The following is a 10,240-nucleotide window of genomic DNA, read 5'->3' on the forward strand; positions in this document are numbered from 1 at the left end:
AACTTGGGTCACACTGCGCATGTGTCTGAATGTGCAGAAGCCCCTCGTTAACTCCTTGAAGTTTTTCGTGGGGTGACTCACAGATTCACACACGGGGAAGCCACACATACACACAGGAAACACAGATTCACATCAGACACCCACAGTGATAGATACGTACCTGTACATCTACTGAAACTGTCAAATGTATAAAAACAAAAACCAAAATAACTGGTTACTTTAGAAAAAGATCCCAAGGCTTAGGCCTCTACAGTGTCAGGGAGTTGTCAGAGTGAGGAGCCTTAGAGGGGAGGTCCCCCAACTTCCCAACCAGCACCTACCAATTTAAGTTCAGCCAGAGTCCATGAACCTTGATTTCGTAAGTCCTCAGGTCATTGCAGATGGAAGAGAGTAAATATCCAACACTGTCTACAGTTTTTGAGCCCCCCACTGTATGTCAGGCCTCATATTGGGGACATGTTCATGAAGTGGAAACAGTCCTTGCCTGGGAGGTAAAGGCAGACAGATTGTCCCTCTCTCTCTCTTTTTTTTTCCCACCGTGATAATTATGAATCAGGTTGCTGGCAGTGGGGGAAGGAGAACAAAATCACTAAATCGGCTAGTGGTGCTGGGATAGGGACATTTGAATAGGAATCACCTGAACAAGAAGGGACAGGGCTCTGCAGGCCTGAAATCATCCCTTTGGTGATTCATGCCCATCAGGAACTTGATCCCTTTGTTAAACACAAACTTAGGCTGAATGCAACCTTTGTCTTGGAGCTGAGCTAAATCAGTTACTGAACATGCTTAATGGCTTGCTGGAGTTGATTCATGTACCAATTAGAAACTTGGGATTATTCAGTAGGTTAAGAGAGGTAGTGTAACTTTACTGAGGAAAAGCACAGACTGGGAAGCCAGGCAGCCTGGGTTCAAACCCCAGCTCTGTCATGCGGCCCCTGGGGGACTGAACAAGTATTCCTTCTCTCCAGGTTTCAGCTTCATTCCTATAAATCGGGGGTAATGACAGCACTTCCCCCCCAAACGACTGTTGTAAGCATTAAATGAGCTAATACGTAGTAAGCGCTTAAATCAGCTCCAGGCACATAGGTAAATGCCTACTCAGTAGATATTACCAGTAGGTATAATAACGACTACTCACAGCCAACAATAGTAATGCTGGCTTTATTTAAGCCTCACAGAGGGACCTGCCCCTAATTTCTTCACCCTAATTTCTTAGCTCGCCCCACCTTTGCACATCTGGGGTGAGTCCGTCTTCGGAAGAGATTCCCAGAGATTCCAAGATCGACGCTAGTTTCCCGTCTCTGCAACCTCAGGCGGCCCAGATGCGTGCAATAACCACCAGCCGCCACGTGGGGCAGCAGCGCACTGCTCAGCGAACCGCGCGCCAGGGCCTCGTGAAGCGTGGATTCTCGCTGGCGCTGGGCGGTGGTTCCAGCCTGGCATGCGAACTGCATTTCCCAGAAAACCATGCGATAACCTCAGCCTCATTTTGTTCAGCGGAAGCTCAAGCGGAGGTCGCGGGGAATTGTGGGGTGAAGGGACGTGGGCTCCTCCGCGGAGGGCGGTGGTGCGCAGGCGTGGACGGCTGCAGGTCCGCCGTCGGATTTAATAGAGGGTGGGAACCGACGTCCTGGCGGGGACGCCAGAGCGTCCTTTGTGGCCTTTTGGAAGAACCCAGACGAGGTCACTTTGTGGCCTGGAGCTGGCTGGGCCGTCTTCCCTCCTTTCGGCTTTCCTGCATCTCCACCGGTCATTCACTCTCTAGGCTTGTGGTCGGCAATCAAGCCGGGTGAAGGCGCTCACATCTTAAATGAAAAAATATCCCCCTTTCCCTCTTCTCTGTCTTCTAAACAGTTAAATCTTTTTTCCCCAACGTATTAAGATAATTTTAAATTAGAATAGTTAAGGATTTCCCAAGTACCCATCACCCAGCTTCTGTAGTTGTCAAACATACGGCCAGTCGTGTTTTATTTATTCCGCTTCCTCTTCTCCTCTTCCATTATTTTAAAGCAAATCTCGGGCAATATATCGTCTCATTTGGAAATGTTTCTGTACCTATCTCTAAAAGATAGTTTCAATCACACCTAAAAAAATGCAATAATTCTTTAACATCTAATATAGGTCAGTATTAAGAAGTCTCTGGGTGTTTCATAAATGTCTTTTTTTTTAAGATTTTATTTATTTGAGAGAGACAATGTGAGTGAGAGAGAGCACAAGCCAGGGGCAGAGGGAGAAGAGACTCCCCACTGAGCAGGGAGGCCCATGCGGGACTGGGATCAAGACCTGAGCTGAAGGCAGACACTTAACCAACTGAGCCACCCAGGTGTCCAAGATTTTATTTGTTTTGAGAGAGAGCATGAGCAGGGAGCAGGGGCAAAGGCAGAGGGAGAGAGAGAGAATCCCAAGCAGATTCCACATGGAGCTGGACTCAAGGCTGGATCTCATGACCCTGAGAGCATGACCTGAGCCAAAATCAAGAGTTGGTCACTTAACGGACTGAGCCACCCAAGCACCCCTCATAAATGTCTTTTTTTTTTAAAGATTTTATTTATTTGACAGAGAGAGAGACAGCGAGAGCAGGAACACAAGCAAGGGGAGTGGGAGAGGGAGAAGCAGGCTTCCTGCCGAGCAGGGAGCGCGATGTGGGACTCGATCCCAGGATCCTGGGATCATGACCTGAGCTGAAGGCAGACGCTTAACGACTGAGCCACCCAGGCGCCCCATAAATGTCTTTTTCCTGTTGGTTTGTTCAGATCACAATCCAGATGATGAGGGAAACAAAGGTAAGAGAAATGTAGATTAAATTAAGTCTCCTTACAGCTTGTAGCCCACTGACAGATACCTGAAACATGCAGAGCGTGACCTTCCTCAAGAAAGTCATGCTGCCTTAATGTTTATGTTTTATTAAAGCCTAAAGGTAACCTTATCTTAACAGCAGCTAGCCCCTCAAGGCCCTGAAAGCGTTGCTTCCAAATTCCTTAGAGACTTACGCTATCCCTAACCCCCACTAATTAAAAAGTATATAATTAGGGTGCCTGGGCGGCTCAGTCAGTTAAGCGTCTGCCTGTGGGCTCAGGTCATGATCCCAGGGTCCTGAGATGGAGTCCCGCATCAGGCTCCCTCAGCAGGGAGCCTGATTATCCCTCTGCCTCTGCTGCTCCCCCTGCTTGTGCTCTCTCTCTGTCAAATAAATAAATAAAATCTTTTAAAAAAATAAATAAGAAGTATATAATCAGACAATCCCAGTGCAGTTCTTTTTGTCCATGGGTCCTGTCCCTATGCTGTAATAAAATCACCTTTTTGCACCAAAAACATCTCAAGAATTCTTTCTTAGCCGCTCACTCACAAACCCAAAAACTTCCAAATTTTATCACAGACAGGGTTCACACACTGTTTTTGATTGATATATTAGTCTTTTATTCTACCACATTCCTCCTCCCTCTCAAGCTTCCTGTGGGATTTCTTACAGTCTGATTTGGCTGTTTGTACCTCTTGGTATCCTTTACTATATTTTTCTACTCCTGTATATTCTATAAACTGGTACATTCAGAAACTAGGTCAGATGCAGGTTCAATTTTCGGGTACATATAATTTATGGGTGTTGTTTGAATTCTTCCATGAAGAGGTACATATGTGCCTCTTGAGTTTGCAACCCCTGTTGTGGTGGTTTTAAAATATGTTCCAAGTTAGGGGGCGCCTGGGTGGCTCAGTCAGTTAAGTATCTGACTTCGGCTTGGGTTATGGTCTCGGGGTCCTGGAATCGAGCCCTGCCTGGACCCCCGTGTTGGGCTCTGTGCTCGGTGGGAAGTCTGCTCCTCCCTCTCCCTCTACCCCTGCCCCCACTTGTGCTCTCTCTCTCTCAAATAAATCTTTTTTTTTTTTTTAAAGATTTTATTTATTTATTTGAGAGAGAGAATGAGATAGAGCATGAGAGTGGGGAGGGTCAGGGGGAGAAGCAGACCCCCTGCCGAGCAGGGAGCCCGATGCGGGACTCGATCCCAGGACTCCAGGATCATGACCTGAGCCGAAGGCAGTCGCTTAACCAACCGAGCCACCCAGGCGCCCTCTCTCAAATAAATCTTAAAAAAAAAAAAAAAAGTTCCATGTTCTTTGACACTTCTCTTTTTAACAGCCCTTCCCTTGAGTGTGGTGGGCTGGACTTAGTGCCTCGCTTCTAAGGAATGGAGCATGGCAGAAGTAACAGCGTTGACTTCTAAGACCAAGTCATAAAAGGCATTGTATCGGGATCACTTGCCTGGGGAGAGGCCAGCTGCCCATATTGTGATGACACTCAAACAGCCCTATAGGGTAGTCCATGTGGTGAGAAACTGAGGTCTGCAAAGAGTCTGCAAGGAATTGAGGCCCCCTGTCAGCAGTCCTGAGAGTGCGCCCGCTTGGAAGCTGATCCTCCACCCTTGTCAAGCCCTGTGATAAATGCAGTCCTGACCAACAACCCAACTGCATCCCCATGAGAGCTCCTGAGCCACACCACCCAGTTATGTCACTCCTGAATTCCTGACCCAAAGAAAATGAGATAATAAATGTTTTAAGCAGTTACATTTTCTGGGTGCCTGGCTGACTCAGTCAGAATTGCATGTGTCTCTTGATCTCAGGGTCAGGAGTTCGAGCCCCATGTTGGGTGTAGAGATTACTTAAATAAATGAGTGAACTTCGAGCTGTTAAATTTTGGTTTTAATTTGTTAGCAGCAACAGGACTTAATGTACCTGTGTTCCAGTTACCTATTGCTGGATTAAGTATGATCGAAACCTCCGCAACTTAAATCAGACGTTCTGTTTTTCCCGCATTTTTGTAGATCAAGAATTTAGGAAGGGTTTAGCTTGGGATCTCTCATGTGTCTGAGTCAGAAGTTGGCTGGGATTGGAGTCCAATCCCTAATCCAATTGACTAGGCTGGTTGTCAAAGTGACTGAGTAACTTGGCGGAAAGTGATGTTGGCTGTTGGCTGGGAGCTCAGCAGAAACTAAAACCAGAGCACCTCTACATGGCCTTCCAGCATTGCAGTCTCAGGGTAGCGGGACTTATTATTATTATTTTTTTAAGATTTTATTTATTTATTTGACAGAGAGAGACACAGCGAGAGCAGGAACACAAGCAGGAGGAGTGGGAGAGGGAAAAGCAGGCTTCTTGCCAAGCAGGGAGCCCGATGTGGGACTCGATCCCAGGACCCTGGGATCATGACCTGAGCCGAAGGCAGATGCTTAATGACTGAGCCACCCAGGCGCCCAAGGGACTTATTTTTTTTTTTTTTTTAAGATTTTATTTATTTGACAGAGAGAGAAAAGAGAGAACACAAGCATGGGGAGGGAGAGAGGGAGAAGCAGGCTTCTTGCTGAGCAGGGAGCCCGATGCGGGGCTTGATCCCAGGACCCTGGGATCATGACCTGAGCCGAAGGCAGACGCTCAACGGACTGAGCCACCCAGGCACCTCTTTTTTTTTTTTTAAGTAATGTCTACACCCAACATGGGGCTTGAGCTCACAACCCTGAGATTAAGAGTCACACGCTCTTCCGACTGAGTCAGCCAGGCGCCCCAATACAGAACGTTCCTTAAAGCACTAGTTTTGGTCCTTTTATTCTCCCCATTCTACACATTCTCCTCTGATCTATTCTTGTGACTTTAATTGCCATCTACCTGCAATTCCCAGGTCTATCTCTAGCCTAGATCCTTTCCCGATTTAGAGTGGTTGCCAAGAGGACAGCTCCCTGCTCCTGCCTTAGGTGTTGCTTAGATACCTCAAAAACCAGGCTGTGCCAATTTAAATTTCTGAACCACAAAATCATGAAGAATAATAAAAATTATTGTTGCGGGCACCTGGGTGGCTCAGTTGGTTTAGCGACTGCCTTCGGCTCAGGTCATGATCCTGGAGTCCCGGGATCGAGTCCCGCATCGGGCTCCCTGCTCGACAGGGAGTCTGCTTCTCCCTCTGACCCTCCTCCCTCTCATGCTCTCTGTCTCTCATTCTCTCTGTCTCAAATAAATAAATAAAATCTTTAAAAAAAAAAATAAAAAAAAATAAAAAAAAATTATTGTTGCTTTAAGCTACTAATTTTGGGATAGTTTGTTATGCAGTGAAAGCTAACTGATACAGGATTAAGGAAATGTTTTCTGACTACCTACGGGCTTTGCAGAAGGGACTATATGTTTCTCACAACATAAATAATCACAATGCCAGCACAGGGCCTGGCATATTGTATTCATTCACCCATCCATCCACTCATTCAATCACGTGTTCATTTACTCATTCATCCCATAGATATTTATTGAGATCCTGCCATGTCCCAGGAACCTTACCAGGTACTGTTGCTACTGCAGTAACAAAGTCCCTGTCCTCATGGAGTTCACACAATCTAAAATGTGGTGTTAGTGTAAGAACAATGTACTGGATAATGTAACAGAATGGTTGGCCAGACTAGAGAACATAAGAGTTTATAAGATAGGGGCACCTGGGTGGCTCAGTCATTAAGCGTCTGCCTTCGGCTCAGGTCATGATCCCAGGGTCCTGGGATCGAGCCCCACATCAGGCTCCCTGTTCCGCGGGAAGCCTGCTTCTCCCACTCCCCCTGCTTGTGTTCCCTCTCTCGCTATGTCTCTGTCAAATAGTGGCTCAGTCGTTAAGCGTCTGCCTTCGGCTCAGGTCATGGTCCCAGGGTCCTGGGATTGAGCCCCGCATCGGGCTCCCTGCTCGGAGGGAAGCCTGCTTCTCCCTCTTCCATTTACTCCTGCTTGTGTTCCCTCTCTCACTATGTCTCTGTCAAATAAATAAATAAAATCTTCAAAAAAAAGATGAATTTATAAGATAGAAGCATTGTGTTGCATCAGTTGGATTGATCTCTCATTTATTTGGAGAAAAATATCAGTTTGGAATACCATCTTACATGATAAAACAAAATAAATTCCAGTTGGATTTGAATAATATGTGTGTGGGAGAATTGCAGAGTGAAAATCTAATGGAGGGGCGCCTGGGTGGCTCAGTTGGTTAAGTGACTGCCTTCAGCTCAGGTCATGATCCTGGAGTCCCAGGATCGAGTCCCACATCGGGCTCCCTGCTCGGCAGGGAGTCTGCTTCTCCCTCTGACCCTCCCCCGTCTCATGCTCTCTATCTCATTCTCTCTCTCAAATAAATAAATAAATCTTAAAAAAAAAATCTAATGGAGGTTTTTACCAACAAATATTGAATAACTTCTGGATGGGGAAAGACATTCTGAACTTCAACACAGTGAGGGGAACAAACCATCAAGGAAAAGACTGATGAATTAGGATGTACAAAGAGCTGAATCTTCTGGGTTTTTTTAAAGATTATATTTATGAGAGAGAGAGAGTGGGGGGGAGGGGCAGAGGGAGAGGGAGAAGGAGACTCTTCGCTGAACAGGGAAGCCTGATGTGGGGCTCCATCCCTGGGATCATGACCCGAGCCCCAGGCAGACACTTAACCGACTGAGCCACCCAGGCACCTCAGAGCTGACTATTTTATATGTCCAAAAAGGGCATAGGCAATTGAAGTAAATTGAAGTAAATATGCATTAGAGAAGTATATTTGCAACAAAAATGATAGACAATTGGTTAACACCCTCAATGAATGAAGATATTAACAAAATAATGTGAAATTAACATGAAAAACCAACAAATAAAAATGGGCATAGAATATGAAAAAACAATTTGTAGAAGAAATATCAATGGCTAAAAAATCATGAAAGCCACATTCACCCAAGAATGTATATGTGCTGCCGAAGCAAGCACTCACCCAAGAATGTTACTTAAAATACTGGGACACCTCCTTTTGTCTGGCAAATCAGCAAAGATCTTAAACTATGGTACCCCAAGGCTGAGGACAGTTCAGGGCAATAAGAGACTCCATCCACCACAGTTGGGATGTGAATGGCAATGACCTTTCTGGAGAATGACTCTGTAGCTTGAGTCCAAAGCCTGAAAATATGCCCATCTATTGATCCATCACTGACATTGCTAGGAATTTAGCCCCTGGAAATAATCAAGGAAGTGGGTAGATATTTTACTAAAAGGATTTTCATGACACCATTTTTTTTATTATAAAAAAAAGGAGGGCGCCTGGGTGGCTCAGTCGGTTAAGCGTCTGCCTTCGGCTCAGGTCATGATCCGAGGGTCCTGGGATCGAGCCCTGCATTGGGCTCCCTGATCAGCGGGAAGCCTGCTTCTCCCTCTCCCACTTCCCCTGCTTGTGTTCCCTCTCTCACTATCTCTCTCTGTCAAATAAATAAATAAAATCTTAAAAAAAAAAAAAAGGAAAGAAGGAAGGAAAGGAGGGAGGGAGGGAGGGAGGGAGGGAAGGAGGGATTGAGAAAGGAAGGACCAAATGTCCAAGCAGAATTTAACAACATTTCAGGAAGTGTTAAGAATACTCAAAGATTGGGATGCCCGGGTGGCTAAGTTGGTTAAGTGTCTGCCTTCAGCTCAGGTCATGATCCCGGTGTCCTGGGATCAAGCCCTGCATCGGGCTCCCTGCTCGGCAGGGAGCCTGTTTTTCCCTCTCCCCCCTGCTCATGCTCTCTCAAATAAATAAAATCTTTTTTTTTTTTAAAGATTTTATTTATTTGACAGAGAGAGAGAGACACAGTGAGAGAGGGAACAGAAGCAGGGGGAGTGGGAGAGGGAGAAGCAGGCCTCCCGCAGAGTAGGGAGCCCGACGTGGGGCTCGATCCCAGGACCCTGGGATCATGACCTGAGCCGAAGGCAGACGCTTAACGACTGAGCCACCCAGGCGCCCCTCAAATAAATAAAATCTTTAAAAAAATTAAATAGGTTTTACGCCCCATGTGGGGCTCGAACTCACAACCCCGAGATCAAGAGTCACATTCTCTACCAAGTGAGCCAGCCAGGCCCCCCACTGAGTTTAAATCTTGACTCTGGTACTTACCAGCTGTGTGATCTTGGACAAGTAATCCCATCTCTCTTCTCATTGGCATGATAGTAATAACTTCTACCTGCATCAGTCAGAATACGCTAGGTTATGCTGTAGTAACAAATGAGCCCTAGACCTTAGTAGACTAATTCCTCAAATTTTATTTCTTGCTCATAGAAACAACCAGATGTCCTCCATGCCATGGCTCCAGCTAGCTTCCTTCATGTGGCACCTTTTTTGTTTGTCTGGCTCCCAAAGCTGCCTAGGCAGGGGATGAAAGCATAGTGCATCCTGCACTGGCTTTTGAATGCTACATTTAAAAGTGATGCTCTGGGAGTGCCTGGGTGGCTCAGTCGGTTAAGTATCTGCCTTCAGCTCAGGTCATGACCCCGGGGTCCTGGGATCAAGCCCCGCATCGGGCTCCCTGCTCAGCGGGGAGTCTGCTTCTCCCTCTGCCCTCCCCCAACTTGTTCTTTCTCTCTCTTAAATAAACAAATAAAATCTTTTTTAAAAAAAGTGACACTCCCACCAGCACCTGGCTGGCTTAGTCTGTAGAGCATACAACTCTTGATCTCTGGGTTGTGAGTATAAGCTCCACATTGGGCATAAAGATTACTTAAAAATAAAATAAAACAAGGGGCACCTACCTGGCTCAGTTGGTGTAGCATGTAACTCTTGATCTTCGGGTCGTAAGTTCGAGCCCCACATTGAGTGTAGAGATTACTTAAAAATAAAATCTTTAAAAAACTAAATAAATAATAAAATTTAAAATATTAAAAGTGACACTCCCAATATTTCTGTTCACATTTGATTGGCCAAAACAAGTCACATAACCAAGCCTGAGTTCAAAGGAATCTGGAAGATGGTGGAGGGCTTTAGTAAGGCTTGCTGCACTATCTCATCAATGGTGCTGAAATACATGAGAAAATTCACACAGAACATTTTATTCATTCAACAAATATTTACTGAGTACCTAAGATGTGCCGGGCACTGTTCCAGGAAGTAGGTACACAGCAGTGAACAAGACAGACAGCAGTCCCTTGAGGAGCTCATATTCTAGTGGGGGAGAAAGACAAAGAACTGGATAAACTATACATTATGTTAATAGGTGATAAATGATAGGGGCGCCTGGGTGGCTCAGTCGTTAGGCGTCTGCCTTCGGCTCAGGTCATGATCCCAGGGTCCTGGGATCGAGCCCCGCATCAGGCTCCCTGCCCGGCGGGAAGCCTGCTTCTCCCTCTCCCACCCCCCTTGCTTGTGTTCCCTCTCTTGCTGTGTCTCTCTCTGTCAAATAAATAAATAAAATCTTTTTTTTTTAAAGATTTTATTTATTTATTTGAGAGA

The 10,240-nt window shown here is 45.9% G+C and overlaps 1 protein-coding gene across 1 annotated transcript in view; it reads left to right on the plus strand.

Moving 5' to 3' along the window:
• The window catches only part of CAPNS1 (calpain small subunit 1), a 50,767-nt gene that overhangs the window by 29,505 nt on the left and 11,022 nt on the right, over positions 1 to 10,240 (plus strand). The gene's annotated exons all lie outside the window — the stretch shown is intronic.

Source organism: Leptonychotes weddellii, chromosome 16, assembly GCF_054177405.1.
Source record: "Leptonychotes weddellii isolate Sample4059 chromosome 16, ASM5417740v2, whole genome shotgun sequence".
Taxonomy (NCBI): Eukaryota; Metazoa; Chordata; class Mammalia; order Carnivora; family Phocidae; genus Leptonychotes; species Leptonychotes weddellii.